Source organism: Bombina bombina, chromosome 1 (genome assembly GCF_027579735.1).
Source record: "Bombina bombina isolate aBomBom1 chromosome 1, aBomBom1.pri, whole genome shotgun sequence".
Taxonomy (NCBI): domain Eukaryota; kingdom Metazoa; phylum Chordata; class Amphibia; order Anura; family Bombinatoridae; genus Bombina; species Bombina bombina.
The window spans coordinates 689,842,769-689,858,165 of record NC_069499.1 but is presented as its reverse complement, the minus strand read 5'-3'; positions in this window follow the sequence as shown (position 1 = coordinate 689,858,165).

Below are 15,397 nucleotides of genomic sequence, written 5' to 3'. Positions count from 1 at the left end.
TGACGGCCTGGCATTTGAATGCCTAATCTTGTCTTAAAGAAGTTTCTCTGATCATGTGATTTACACTCTAATTAAAGCACCGAACCCTGATACCTGGCACATTTATTACAAGGTGTGGAACACCTGATGTGAGACTAAAAACTACTGTTAGAATTGCTTGAATATTACAATTCTTACAGGGCGGTCTGAAAAAAGGCTTATTAAACAGTACCCATTTTAGCCTTGTCGGTCTGATAAGATAAAATATATCTAAGCTACCTGACATTCAAGGCTCTGGTCAGGATAATATCAGTTATTTGACCAGCTTCCCCTCCTTGGAACCTTAACCTAGTTTAAATAGTTTTTTAGGCTCCATTTTTATGTTTATGTATAGTCTTGATATTCAACAGTTATCCTGAAAAAAAACCTCTCTCACTGGGCCATTTCCTCAGCCAGAAGAATATCTGAACTTTCGGCTCTGTCATGTGATTCTCCTTATCTGATTTTTCATCAGGACAATGTGGTTTTGACAACCAACTATTCTTTCCTACCTAAAGTTGTGTCTTCGGATAGCAATCAGGAAATTGTGGTTGCTTCTCTGTCCAGCTCCTAAGAATTCTAAAGAGAGACAACTTTACAACTTAAATGTTGTCAGAGCCTTGAAATTTTATCTAGAATCTACAAATCTTCTTCTTTGTTTATTCCTGTTGTTTAATAGTAACAGTCATATTTGACTGTTAATTTACTGTTGCTTGATAGCCTCACATGCAGTCATTCAGCAACAGCATGAGCTACATACTTATAGAGACACACAGCTGACATGGATGCAATCAAAGGGACACCATGTCCCTGCAATCACTAGCCTGGCGTAGCCTCCAAAAGGATATATCTGCAATGCCTCAATCATGAGGTAAATAGTGATGTCTTGCCTCTGTCGATGAGACATGGGGGCATATTTATCAAGCTCCGAATGGAGCTTGATGCCCTGTGTTTCTGGCGAGCCTGCAGGCTCGCCAGAAACAGCAGTTATGAAGCAGCGGTCCCAAAGACCGCTGCTTCATAACCTGTCCGCCTGCTCTGAGCAGGCGGAAAGACATCGCCGGAAATCAACCAGATCGAGTAGGATCGGGTTGATTGACACCCCCTGCTGGCGGCCTATTGGCCGCGAGTCTGCAGGGAGCGGCGTTGTACCAGCAGCTCTTGTGAGCTGCTGGTGCAATGCTGAATACGGCGAGCGTATTGCTCGCCGTATTCAGCGAGGTCTGTCGGACCTGATCTGCACTGTCGGATCAGGTCCGACAGACCTTGATAACTATGGGCCATGAGCTTTAACAGCCCAAGACACAGCCACCTTACAGGGCATCTGTTATTAAAGAGTTAAAAATGATATAAAAAATTAATTGCATTAAAATGTGTACTGAAAAAACAAAAAAACAAGATAGTATATAACTATGCAAATTGAATAGGAGGCGCTATTAGCATACAAGCTATTAAATAACACAAACCCACAGTAAGGACTATGGTAAAACCAAATATGAAAGTCCAGAATATTTATATATACTGTATGTATATATATATATATATATATTTATATATATATATATATATATATATAAACAAAAAATGAAAAATATACTTGGAACTAAAGAAAAAAAGTCATAGGTTTAAATGGGATCTTCTAAATGCAAAAATCTTCTGGTGGACAATACAGATGGCTGCACTCTCTCTTCACACAAAAGATGTGATTGCTCTACAGAAGAAAGATAAAACGAAAGAGGCGCCGGATGTGTGTATCAGCCAGGTAACAAAACTTGAAGGAGTAAAAATTAGTGCAGGGTACTCACATTTAAGAAAGGCACTCAGTTGTGACAAATGATACAGGCTGGATCTTTAGCAGCAGTCTAGAGATTATCACAGTGCACCAAGTGTTTGAAATGTCCAATAAATGTATTAAAATGATAAAACATCAAATAAAAACACTCTTGTTTAAAACCTGTGTGATATAATCACCTGGTATAAGAAACAATACAACGCGTTTCTCAGCATTAAAGCCATTTCATCAGGCATGTTATACTCACTCTAGTTCCATCTTTAAATAAGGCTACGCTGCCTGTCCATTATAGACCCACCCCTTCCACATGGCTTGCATGCCAATCAATACCCTTCATCTCAGGGATATGTAATTGATTCACCTGTGTCCAATACGTAACCATGAAAGTAATAGAAATATACACACTTATATCTACAAAATGATCAATCATTTTAAATGTATAAGAGTATAAAGGTCTTTAGATAGCCTATAGGGTAGTCACATCCACACATTAAAATACTTATACACCCTTTCCGGTTATACGATACAAAGTGATCAAAGTTGTATCTCCTAAAGTTAAAGTATTTCCATTACCCTTATATTGGCATATTAAATAGTTTATTTAGCTTGTGGTATCCCCACCCATCTTGAAAGTTTTTGGCCTCAAAGCCAAGCTGTGTAAACACAGCCAGTAGAAGAAATTACACTCCCAGTGGGTTATAGAAGAAATAAGGTTATAAAATGTTAATTTTCTATTGTTCTCTCCAAGTACTGTGATTGGTTTATGGGCAGATATAAGATAAAGAAGCTCATATATGTACACAATGTGATAAAGTAATGAGATCTGATTATATCTACATGCTCAACTAATTTTATTAGTTTGTGGCTTCAAAACACAAAATCAGCTAATTCATATACATAAATAAGCCTTAAAAAGCAAATCTCATACATTTTATACCCTATAGCTGGTAAAAAAAAGTAATTGGCAACACATTAAGGGAAAAACAATTTTATAGTATACTGTCCCTTTAATCCCATAAAGGACGAGAACCCATGTTCAATATAAATCAAAATGATGCAACAAAATTACCAATAGAGGTTACACTATCCCAAACATTCTACTCACTATTGGCGGTGCGCTGTTTAAGGGACGAAGTGAACTCAGCCCCTTCTATGGTAGTGATGCAACTAACTATACGTCAGTGTGACATATGCAAAAAAGACAATATACTTCAGTCCGGACTCAGTTATGTAAAAGTGGCAATGTAGTTCACAGACATCAATTCAAGTGCAACTGTATCTGCTATAAATACAAAGAAAGAGAGAAACTAAGCCCATAATAGGAAGTATAAAACTGGTGTGAATGCTAATACAATCATGGTGTTTGTGTGTTAATATGTCTAAAATATGTGTGGAAATTAAAATACCAGTGTATAACTTGGTGGTGTGTTAGCGATACATTAAGTGTAATATGCTATCTGTGTAATGAAAGTGGGGGATAATCTAAAATAGTGAGATGAAGTGGTGCAATGTAAATATGATAACTATGGGAATGTGCGTCTATAAAGATATATAATATGTAAGTGATAAGTAAGTGTTAGAGAAAAATATTTAACTCTGCCATTTTGGCCTGTACTTTATATTAAATTGATGCTTATAGCTTTAAGAACAATACACTTTCTTGTCAGTTCAGCTATTTTGTTGTGCTTATAAAAATATAAACTTCTAGCTAAGTAAAAACCACCCAAGTGCTGTATAGAAGAGATAAGAAGACAACAAGTTGCCTACGTGTGAAGATTCTGGATTGGCTCAAAGCACAGCACATGGGATAATTTGAGGCTATAAAGAGACACTGTTCTTATCTGATTTTGTGTGCCAGCTCGTGTTCCTCTAAAGTGATGGCATCCTGTCACTCTGTTGTAATCCTGCTAGATTGTATAATAATAACCTTTTGATTTTGGACTAGTTGTTTCAAGTTGTTGTTTTTTTTCTTCAACATTTTGGTGCTGAAACCCGGGAGTTTGAAATTCTGGACGGAGCCATGCCTGGAACCTGAGGACAGGAGACCACCGGCGCCAACAGGTGAGAACTTTTGTGTCTCAAATTCCTCACCCCTCCTCTGCTTCCTAAACACTCTGTCCTGTCGTAAGTAAAAACTCCCAATAACCTGAAACAACTGTTTTATATTTTAACATCTTTTGTTATGAATGTGTGAGTGTAAGAGGTCCTTCACGCAGTGGCGGCTGGTGAATTTTTAAGATGGTGGTGCACAAGACCCCGCCCCTTTGAGAACGCCCCACCCTTCGAATGGCCCCACCCATTTGAACCAAAACCTAAACTCTTGAATCTGATTATATATATGTACTGGTCTGATAAACACTATTTATACATATCTTACTTATATTACATATATAATATCTTTATAACAGCAGCATGCTCTTACCTTACACCTCTTCTATTCTATTCAATATTGCAAGTATGCGCCGAAAGAAGAGCAGTATGAGAGCGTGCTGCTGTAAAAAAAATGTGTCTGTGTATGTGTCTGTGTGTAGTAGTAGTAGTGTTTAAGTGTGTGTGTGTATATGTGTCTGTGTGTAGTAGTAGTAGTGTTTATATGTGTGTGTATGTGTCTGTGTGTAATAGTAGTAGTGTTTGTGTGTGTGTGTGTGTGTGTGTGTGTGTATGTGTCTGTGTGTAGTAGCAGTAGTGTTTATATGTGTGGGTATCTTTTATAGCCATAATATTTTTTGTCAGGGTATAACACACATACACACACACTTTCATTATTTATTTTGTCCCCTTTTCCTGCATTGTGAAATTTCCAATTTTCCTGAGTTTCTATGAAGTAATGGGTACTGCCATGTTAAAAAGTAGTTATCCTTTGTCTAGTCTCTTCTACTGAGGACAATTGAAAACAAAAAGTGTGCAAATGAAAACTTTTAAAATATAGCAATGCTAAAAAAGTGTTTTAAAATGATAAAATTACTTTAACATTTGTATACTCCACAAACCATTGTTTGCACAGTTGCACACTCTATGTCCCTAATTGCCCTCAGCAGAAAAGATTAGATAAGAGAAACCTAGGTTTTAACATGGCAGCAGTGCCTAATTCTTTAAAGAAGCTAACATTGTATACATAGTTCTTAAAATTTAAACTGGTATTTTAAAGATACATCTACATATTCCTAAGGTAACCTTTGCTTTCATTATATCTTCAGTAAAATAAATGTTAGAAAAAAAATAAGAAAAATGCATACATTTTTAGTAAAACAAATGTAAAATTAAAAATAAAATATTTTGGGTGTGTCCACAAAGCTTTTAGCTAATTTTTGTATATATAGATGACAACCTTTGACTTTAATTGTTAACATTTCCCAAGACACACAAATGTATGTACATATGCAGACAGTCACACAAAAACGCATATACATACTAACACATTCTAAGTTTGCTTAAGGTCACATTGTTTTATGGTAGCTAGTGTATGTCTGTTTATTCTTTCTAAATCTAATCCCTTCCTATCCTTGTATGAGATTACTCAAGCTCCTTGCTGTCCTGGTAGGCCAAATATATGTGAGTGTATGTATACCATAAATTAGTAAGCTTATAGAATGATATGCTTTTTACACAACTCTCTCTTTGTTAACATAAGAGCAGACATTAGTTCATCCCTGACCTTTTTTGAGATATGGTCAGACAGTTAAACCAGCTACTTTGAGGAATAAAACTTAGTGAATAGAATTCTGTCTAACTGTATTTTTACTTATGTTATAACCATATTTGGTAAAATCCCTTGCATTTTAGCTAGCCAATCATAAACTGTATTAGCCTAGATATGGAATCCAGGAATGCCCTGTCTCCTGTGTATAAATGCCTGGGAAGGGGACTGACCCCCCTCAGAGAAAACTTTGTATTCATTCTCTCCTCACTGCAGTGTGTTTTTCAATAAACGAACCCTCTTTTTTTTTATTTTATTTTTTTAATATGATTTTTATTGAGGTTCTTAAATAATCATACAGACAATTACCATCAATAAGGTATAGGACTTAACACAACAGTAATATACAGCATGCTTCTGAAATAACCGCACTCTGATCTGAATCTGTTCCAATGGAACCACTGGAATCTAAAACAGAAATACATCAAGTGTCCTAATAAATTAATACAATACAATCTGATGCTGTACATAAACATTTAAACATATTTGAAAGAAGGACCTCATATTTTCAAATTTCTTCCTAGAGATAGTTCCCCTAACAAACATTCAAGACTTCTCGGGCCCGAATATTCGTATAGGAGTTGCTTAGGGAGATATAACAAGGTAAACATCAGATGTAAACTAAATATTTGTATAGGGGTTGCTTTGGGAGATATACCAACAAGGTAAACAGCCAATGTAGACTAAATATTTATATAGGAGTTGCTTAGGGAGATAGAACAACAAGGTAAACATCAAATGTAAACTAAATATTTGGTTTGTGAGAAAAAAAGATAATGCTAGACAATCTTGCTCAGCTTGAAAGGAAAGGTAATGCCAATTATTTTGTAGTGCAAGATATAATTGTAAAAAAGGGAATTAAGGTGTGGTATTGGCTAGAGAAACCACATAGTTCACCCTCCTGAAATAGGAGGTATGTTATGGGGGGGAGGAGGTGGTAAGTTAAATATGTTAGGCAAAATATATGAGTGAAGCGCCATATCTATTCTGAGAGTTGCACGAGCACCTGGGCAGCAAAGGACATTCAGGAATGAGCTAGTTGAAAGATGGGTCAATGCCATACGCTGCATAAGAGATCCTAGATGTTTAAGGCATCAAACCTAACACTGGTCAAGTAGCTCATTTATAGTGTGATGAAGAAGGAGACTATATAGAATAGCACTAGTGTGGGTCCAGCCTCCACCAAGGCTTTTTTTCTTACATTCTAGAGCAACAGGGGAAAAAAAGAAAATGTAATGAAGGAAGGTCTCGTTATTCCTGAATGTTACAGCTCAATCAAATAATAAATATTAGCTCTACAAATATGCCATATAGGTGGCAGACAGAAATTAATACATTTTCCATGTGCTGATCAAAAAATTAGGTTCACATCAATAACCTATAATACCAGCTGAGTAGAGATAATTGAAAAAATCCATACAGATTTTATACATACTAGGTAGGTATTACTTGAGTGGTAATAATAGTTAGGATGCTGAGAAGTGCAGGTTTTATCTAAGTTTCTAGGTTATACCAAGACCCTAAACACAAGGGGAAAGTAGTGTGAATAGTGAGGCCACCAGCTAGTGCCATGGAGTAAGGGTGACTAGTATAAAGGGTCTACAATTTCATCAACAATACCTCCTATATAAACGAAGAGCAGAAATGTACCTATATCAGGACCAGGCTAAATGTGGATTTGTAATCTACTCTTGTAACCATTTAAACCCTATCCCCCGGGTATGGGCCCTATACCCAAGGGTTGGTGTGTAAACTATGATGAAAAGTTAGGTAGGTGCTAATAGAAATCCACTCCTTGACCCTAAACTATAGCCGTATCAATGGCCGCCCTATTTTGTTAAGAATATCGCAAATTGCGTCACACATCAAGAGCTCTCAATAACCAGCACTGCTAAGTGGGCACTGGACCCCTGGAAATGTATAGCAGAGCGGTAAAGTGACTGTACATAGTCCCTAACAAATGTTGTGTTACATATCATCAGAGTAGGCAATTTGAAGATGATAAGCTTGGATTATAAGATCTGAACTTGGTAAATGCATTAAGCCCTAGCTCATCCAAAATGTTGTAAAAAAGGTCTAAATATTAATAACTGTACTACTGGGTTCCCTGTCTACTTGTGTGTATGGCAGATTACTCTTAGAGAATCGTAATATAAAGTAGGATTGAATGTAGGATACTGGCTTGTAGATCCAAACAGATACTGATTCTATGAGATATATCATGGTGCAAGAAAGCAATGCATAAATATTTGTGCAGATAAAGCTATGCGAAACATATGTCAGCAAACCAATTGCTCAAAAAGAACAGGGAAATCATAGTAATTTATAAGAAGGTCCCGGTAGTCACACATGGTCAGTCTCTCATTGTCAGCACGGAGGCTATTTCCAAACAAAGCAATGCAGAAAACATTTGTGCATACATAGTGGCATCCCGCATCCAATATAATAAAAATAATGTGAGTTTCGTATGCATAAGACCCCACAAGTCCTCCAATAGAAGTCATCATTCTTTGTAGAGAATATAGGACAGGAGTCATATAGTTGTACTGACTGTGAGGAAAAGTGCTGCATACACTACCAGGCTGCCTGATCCACTTGCGTTGCAGCCACCCTCTGACAAAGGTTACCAGCTCACAAAACTAACTCGCTCTATTAGTTAGCCATCAATGTCGTATTTAATGTAAGTTAGGTTGTCAAGGGGACAATAAAAAGTCTGCAAATCTGTAAGTAAACAAAGCACTAGAGAGCCGTGTGTAGATTGTTCGGTCCTGCTGCTCTCCACTCGCATATTAGGATCTAGCCCACTCCGGTTTTCAGCATAGGTGTGTGGGGGTTGAAGAATGCTGTTGAGTACTCTGGAAGGTTCCCACTGAGCTTGTATCCAACAGGGGCAACAGTATGCTTAGACACAATCACTCCTGTCCTTACCCCACGGAGCAAGGGGAAAGCCCCACAAACATGGTCGCGGTCTGCAAATTTCACATGCCCCAAACGAACCCTCTTTAACCTGTCGTGGTCTGAAGAGTTATTCAGTCCAGGGTGAATATCACCAACAGTGGTGTGGAGGGAGAACTCCTAATTACTCCCAAAGTGGACTCTGAGGAGGTAAGCAGAATTACTTTTTTCACCTCGGGCCTCTGATTACCCCGTCAGAGAACAATTTATCCCAGGCACAGATGGTCAGGCAGACTGTAATGTTACCCAGCATGTCCATGGATACCTGGAGAAATAAAGGTATTTCTCTTGTCCGTCCTTAAGCCATGGAGCAAGCTACAGAGCAATCCATATGGGTTTGTAAACGAACTGTTCAACATTACCGTCAGCTACATCCCCACATGGAGAGATCTGTTGCAGATAATAAGGGTTGTGACCAGTCAAATAGACACCCCTGCCATCTGTTCTAGACTTATCCTGCCACTTAACCCATGAGAGGTAGAGAATACCCCACAGAGGCATTGGAATATGTCAACCAACTCAAGAATAAAATCACGGATGTGTTCCCTCCACAGTTTTGGGTTCGGGTGACAACTATCCAACAAAAGGCTCAAGAACCAGTAGAAGACTACTTTGAGAGATTTAGGACAACTGTGGATTAGGCGGGAGGTAACCTTGAAGACCAAGGTATGGGAAAAATGCTCACTGCCACATTGGTGTCGGAACTGAATAAAGAAATCCATTATAAATTGGTTTCCGCCCATTCTGAATTGCGGGATTAATCAATCTTAGCACTAATGAGCTTAGCAAGCTCAATACAAAGGAACATAGAGGAAGTACAGGAAAATAAAGCACAAAGGGTAATGCTAGTGAGTGCCCCTGGGAAACCCCAATGAAAACAGTTTAGAGGGACAAATAAGGGGGAACCCAGAAAAGACAAATGCTATAACTGTAACAACCCGGGTCATTTTGCAAGAGACTGCACAGCTCCAAAACAGGGAAGAGAGGAGAACAATTGGCAGGCTGGGCTTCCAGTGCTACCAATCATATCTGAGAGCAGAGGGGATGATGCCTTTGTTCTGCTGACCCTCTCTGACATGCCATACCATTCTGTGGAGTGTTTGGTGGATACTGGAGCAGCCTGCAGCATTCTAAAAAGATCAGAAGCTGTTATGAAATGCCAGGCACATCAGCGAGCAATAGATCCTATCGCTATGGGTAACAACAGGGTAGATGAAGCAGACAAGAAGCAGCTCTCATGATACTCAAACAGTGCTCTGAAACAGTGGAGAATTTGAAAATGGATGTTTTAAAAACCCTCCAAAACTAAACAGGTTCCCTAACTCAGAGTAAGTGAAAAAACGCTGGTTGCAAACTGGAAAATGAGGTTTGGAAACATGGAGATAGTAGATTGTGTGCACCTTCAGTGCTATATCTCGTTTTAGCCAGTATCTCTCATCTCCTTTTCCATGTTTCCAAAGGGGGAATGATTGCAAGTGTTAATAAATTATGATTGCAAGTGTTAATAAATTTTCGTTTTCACCAGGTTTCTCACAATTTGCAACTGAATGGTGCAGGAAATGCATGATCTGTGCTAAATACAATCCAGGTAATTTGACAAAGGTGGAGAGGAAACACCTTGTAAAACCTGACTACCCATTCCAAAGACTGTAAATAGACTACATTCAGCTGCCCAAATGTGGTGTCTATGAGTATGTTTTGATATGTGTAGACATGTTTTCATCTTGGGTGGAGGCCTGGCCCGTTGCCAAGGCAACAGCAGTTGTAACAGTTAAAAAGCTGATAACTGAAATTGTGTGCAGATATGGTCTACCTGAAACAGTAGAATCTGATCGAGGGACTCATTTTACTGGGCAAGTGTTTGCAGAAATGATGAAAGGGTTGCAGATTAACCAGCATCTCCATACTCCTTATCACCCACAGTCATCTGGGAAAGTAGAGAGAGCAAATGGTGTTTTAAAAAATAAAATAGCTTAGATCTGTGAGCAGACAAAACTTACTTGGGTACAAGCCTTACCTTTAGCCCTCTTTGCAGTAAGACACACCCCAAAGGTAAAGCATGGCCTTTCGCCATTTGAAATTTTGTTTGGTAGACCTCCACTAACAGGCCTTTTCTTTCCACAAGAATTACATGGGCAGTATGATTCTCTAACTGATTATGTTGTCCAGCTGCATGAGCAACTGACTAATTTGTATGGAAAAGCCTTCTCTTCATTACCAGATCCAGAAGAAATAACTGGAACTCACCACCTGCACCCTGGAGACTGGGTGGTGATAAGAAGATACGTGAGGAAACTCCTAGAGCCCCGATTTGACAGCCCATACCAGGTGTTACTGACCAAACCCACCTCAGTCAAAGTGGAAGGGAAACCAAACTGGATACACGCCTCCCACTGTAAGAAGGTGGACTTCCAGGTCGGTGATAAGAACCTGTGTCAAAAGGGTGAGGCCACTGGGGACGAAGAGGGTTAACAAACTACCAAAATGCATATACTGTCCTGCTTTTCTCTTTGTCCTTTTCTTTGTGTTTTATACCTCTATGCACTAGTGAAGGGCGACAAACCGCCAAGCAGCTGAATGCCACAGACTGCTGGATATGCTCTCATGTTCCTGCCAATCATAAAGAAATCCCTTTAATAGGTGTACCAATATCAATGAATGGTTTAAGTGTGACAGATTACAGATATGATGTTCAAATAGATATAAATCACTCTGTTCATAATGCTCTCTCAGACCAAGGTACATACTTAGAACTTGCTGGTATGATTTCTACACCTACAATGTGTCTAGGGCCAATGTATGTCTAGGGCCAATGTATGTCAATCACATAGCCATCATAAAGGGTCGCATAGTCAGTTTGCCCAAGGTATACGTGGGTGAAACAGATTGTAGAAATGCTACCTTAACATTTAACATGGAACCTAACAAAGCGCCATGTAATACAGTAAATGCTGATTGTAACAGTGTATGTTTTTGTTCAACTTTAAAAGCTTTGTGTGCCCATAGGTGTGCCTGCTTTGAACAGACAGACAATGATGACTGGAGCTGTCAAACTCAGTTATATCACAATATGGTAAGGGATAGGCAAGGTGTCCGTACACGGACACTGGTGTCCGTGACTGCCCCTTGCAGTGTCCGTCGCCCATTTTGCGGTGGGGAGGGACTCAGGATGAGTAGAACCCTTTTTTACACATGTGGCGCCTGTGTGAGGACGCCACTCAGTAGTGGGAAAGTGACTCTGAGTGAGATGAGAGAGGGATGATTCAAGAAGCAAGCTGCCATTTCTTTATATGCAAAGGTAAAGCATAAAAATGCAGTGCACCGACCTGAGATCTAGTGCTGATTATAAGGAAGCCATTCATAGTGGTAATTTTAGCTTGTGTTCTGCTTTTGCACATCTCTAGTTTACCTCTGTTGTTATAAATGTATTACAATTTTAATTTCTTCAGTTGAAGACAATAGCTATTCTGATATCCCAGACTGTCATGATATATAAATTCTCAATATTATTTTGTAATTTTGGCTATGTACATTTTAATTTAAAATGCTTAATATTTATATTATTGTTTTTTTTTATTTATTTATTTCTCTCTGAAAGATTGATTAGATTTTTAACTATTAATAATAATAATGAAATTTAAGAAACTTGTGGGGTTTCACAAACTAACAGGTCACAAAGAGGCCAGCATTCTATGACACTTTTTAATTTTTGTTACTGTATTCTTTATGCCCTAAAGCCAACAAAATGGTGATATTTTCTTTTTAACTTTTTGTGCACCACACACAATATAATCTATGATCCAGTTAGATTGATGGAAATTTGGTTTCCATTAAAGGGACACTAAACCCATTTTTTTTCTCTCATGATTCAGATAGAGCTTACAATTTAAAGCAACTTTCTAATTTATTCCTATTATCAATTTCTCTTTGTTCTCTTGGTATCTTTATTTGAAAAAGCAGGAATGTAAGCGTAGTAGCCGGCCCATTTTTGATTGAGCACCTGGGTAGAGCTTGCTGATTGGTAGCTAAATGTAAACCTTGGTGTCCTTCACTAAGGTCTGTACTTTGGAAAATGTCCGCCACAGCTTTGGTCCATGCCTATCCCTGAATATGGTATGGTTTGAACTATGGCTGGGAAAACATGGTAAGATGATTCCAAGGGTCTTGAAACAAGGACTCTATTATATTTGTGGTAATAAAGCCTACTCATGGCTTCCCATGGGAGCATGGGGTAACTGTACCATAGGAAGAGTTGTACCAGCCATTAGAACACGCTCAAATATTTCAGTGTTTGAAACATCCTAAGGGGAATGGTATAAGGTATAAGAGAGAATTATTCTCATCAAGCCTGGATGTGGTCCCCTGCCTGGACAGGTTGGGGAATTGAGCTATCAAATAGAATGAATAAATATGCTAGTATAATGGATGGGATTATTAATGAGACTACAAGTTCTATACATGCCCTTAATGAAGAGTTAGCCCAAGTTAGGAAGGTGGCTCTTCAGAATAGGATGGGTCTTGATTACCTAAATGCTATTGAGGGGGGAAATGTGCTATCATTGGCTCAGAATGTTGCACCTGGGTGAAGGATTCCCATGACCCCATAGAGGCACACATGAACAAAGTAAAAGAGTTACAACAAAGATCTAGAGATATATCTAAGGAGGGATGGAACCTATTCTCCTGGATGGGATTCATTGGAAGAAAAGAGTTGTGGTGTGAGTGCTAAACAATGGTGTAAGCTTAAATCCCTTAAATAGTCTAGTAAATCTCCATATACTGACTATAGATGTGTAATATGAGAAAGGGGGGTGGGATAAGCGCTCTATATGGGAGCTCACCAGATACGAATGTCTGTTGTAATATGTGCTATTAGTTTAAAGAGAACTTCTCACGGCACAAAAAACAGGTTCATTTCTACCTCTTTGAAAGCTTTTGAGGTAGATGTATGAGTAATTCCTGTGTGCCCATCGATTGCATTTTATCTGCATTATAGTAATAACTCTCTGCTGCATAGAAAAATCATCTACAATACACAGCGGATATTGCACAGGCCGGAGCCTACTTCTAAAGAAGAAATTTTATATACATTGGGGAGGAGAAAGACGGATCAACATTGAGCTGTTTCAAACAGTTGAAGATTTGTCATCACTGACTTTTCGAAAAACTCGTCGGACACTTGCAAGTATTACTAGGGATATAAAGTGTCTATTTTTTATTGAGACTTTCTTGTTTCAAATTCGTATCTACCTCTGGCTCACAGGATTGGAGGACTCTGACTAGTCAGGTCACGTGATGCACACAGCTCACGGCTCGTTTTTTCATAACTGCTACTAACGGCTAACAGATTGGACTCACTCGATATTTGCTCCTGATACAAGAGCGGTTTGACATTATTAGCTCTTTGTTACTGTTTTTTGGCTGATCGATATATATTGCCTTTATTTACATCTCTGCCTAATCAAAGCTATATTTATGTTTTAGATACTTATGCTACAATATTGCATTTATTGTTTTTTAAATAGTTACATTAAATATATATAGCTTAATTCTCAGCTATATTTTAACTCAATTGATGCCGGCATCTTATATGTATTTTTAACCATCTGTGTATAGTGTATATTATGGTATTCATTACTACGAAATCCACATATGAATAATACATATTTTTTTATTAAAACCTTTTATATATCACTTGGGATTCATTGGAACCTAGTTTAACAATATGCTTACAAATCTTTTAAAACCCATAGTGGTAGTGATAGGATTAATTTTGATGTGCCTAATTGTCTGGAAATTGTTAATGATTTGTGTTTCTCATTGCAGCAAAAAAGATGAAGATATCTATTGTTTAGGGAGATGATACAACAGCCACAGAGATGACCGTCTTCCTGCCTCCCCTGCAGACCCTCTAGTCATTCTAGGAGACCTCATCAGCTTCGGGCCTACTACAGGATTTGGACCTAGGCCTGTGATGGGATGCAGTTCTGGCTGCTGTTGTTATCTGATTAGATAGAGATTGCATATTTTGTGTTTGTGTGTTAGCATGTGTGAATGCTTAGAGGAAATTGTCATTTGTAGGCAGTCCCGAATGGATGCCCAATATCCCACTATCTATGCAGCTTGTCTGTAAACTCAGTGATATACGGTCTGTCTAAGGGGTCATTTCCAGGTAGGTAGGCTGTTAGTCAAATGAGAAACACAAAGTAATAAAGGTGTGATAATAAAAGCAAGGTAATAGATAAATATATGTGATAATACAATTATCAAAAGGGTGAGAAATGTTAGAGAAAAATATTTAACTCATTTTGCCCTGTCCTTTATATTATATTGATGCTTATAGCTTTAAGAACAATATACTTTCTTGTCAGTTCCGCTTTTTTGTTGTGCTTGCAAAAATATAAACTTCGAGCTAAGTAAAAACCATCCAAGTGCTGTATGGACGAGATAAGAAGACCACGAGTTGCCTACGTGTGAAGATTCTGGATTGGCTCAAAGCACAGCACATGGGATGATTTGAGGCTATAAAGAGACACTGTTCTTATCTGATTTTGTGCGCCAGCTTGTGTTACTCTAAAGTGATGACATGCTGTCACTCTGTTGTAATCCTGTTTGATTGTACAATAATAACCTTTTGAATTTGGACCAGTTGTTTCAAGTTGTTTTTTTTCCTTCAACATAAGATACCTGTGTGTGACTATTAAGTGTGTTAATGGTAAAATAAGTGTAATGTGCTATTGTGGTGATAAAATAAGGGAATACTTGGTGAATGGTTCATAACCTAATATGTGCACTTACCATACTTAATAGTGGTCCCAAGTAATAAACATATGTGTATGTGCTAGGTGTCTAAAAATCATGAAGGTGAAAATAATGATATGAAAGTATAATAAATAGAATATAAGATAACGGGAAGGGTAAATAATGATGCTTGG